This window comes from Ailuropoda melanoleuca, chromosome 16, assembly GCF_002007445.2.
Source record: "Ailuropoda melanoleuca isolate Jingjing chromosome 16, ASM200744v2, whole genome shotgun sequence".
Lineage (NCBI taxonomy): Eukaryota > Metazoa > Chordata > Mammalia > Carnivora > Ursidae > Ailuropoda > Ailuropoda melanoleuca.
The window spans coordinates 48236290-48236594 of NC_048233.1; positions in this window are offsets into that span (position 1 = coordinate 48236290).

The following is a 305-nucleotide window of genomic DNA, read 5'->3' on the forward strand; positions in this document are numbered from 1 at the left end:
CTGCCAGTCCGCCAGGAGGAGAACGACTTTTACACACCCAATCCCCAGTCTCGAACTCACTTCCTCTCGACGGAGATAACACCAGGACTTAAGATGGAAGAAAGCTGCACAGAGGCATCTTGGAAAGTAGGTGTCACAGAGGCCAGCAAATTAGAAGGGAAGGAGAAGTGGCACAAGGCCGGTGTGTGCTATGAAATGCAAAGTCTTGTGGGGACTGAGGAGCGGGGCGCACCGTTGCCCGGATCACGGACAGCTTCCTCCGGGGGGATTTCTGCTCTCCCGGGACAGCCAGAATTTCCGCTCTC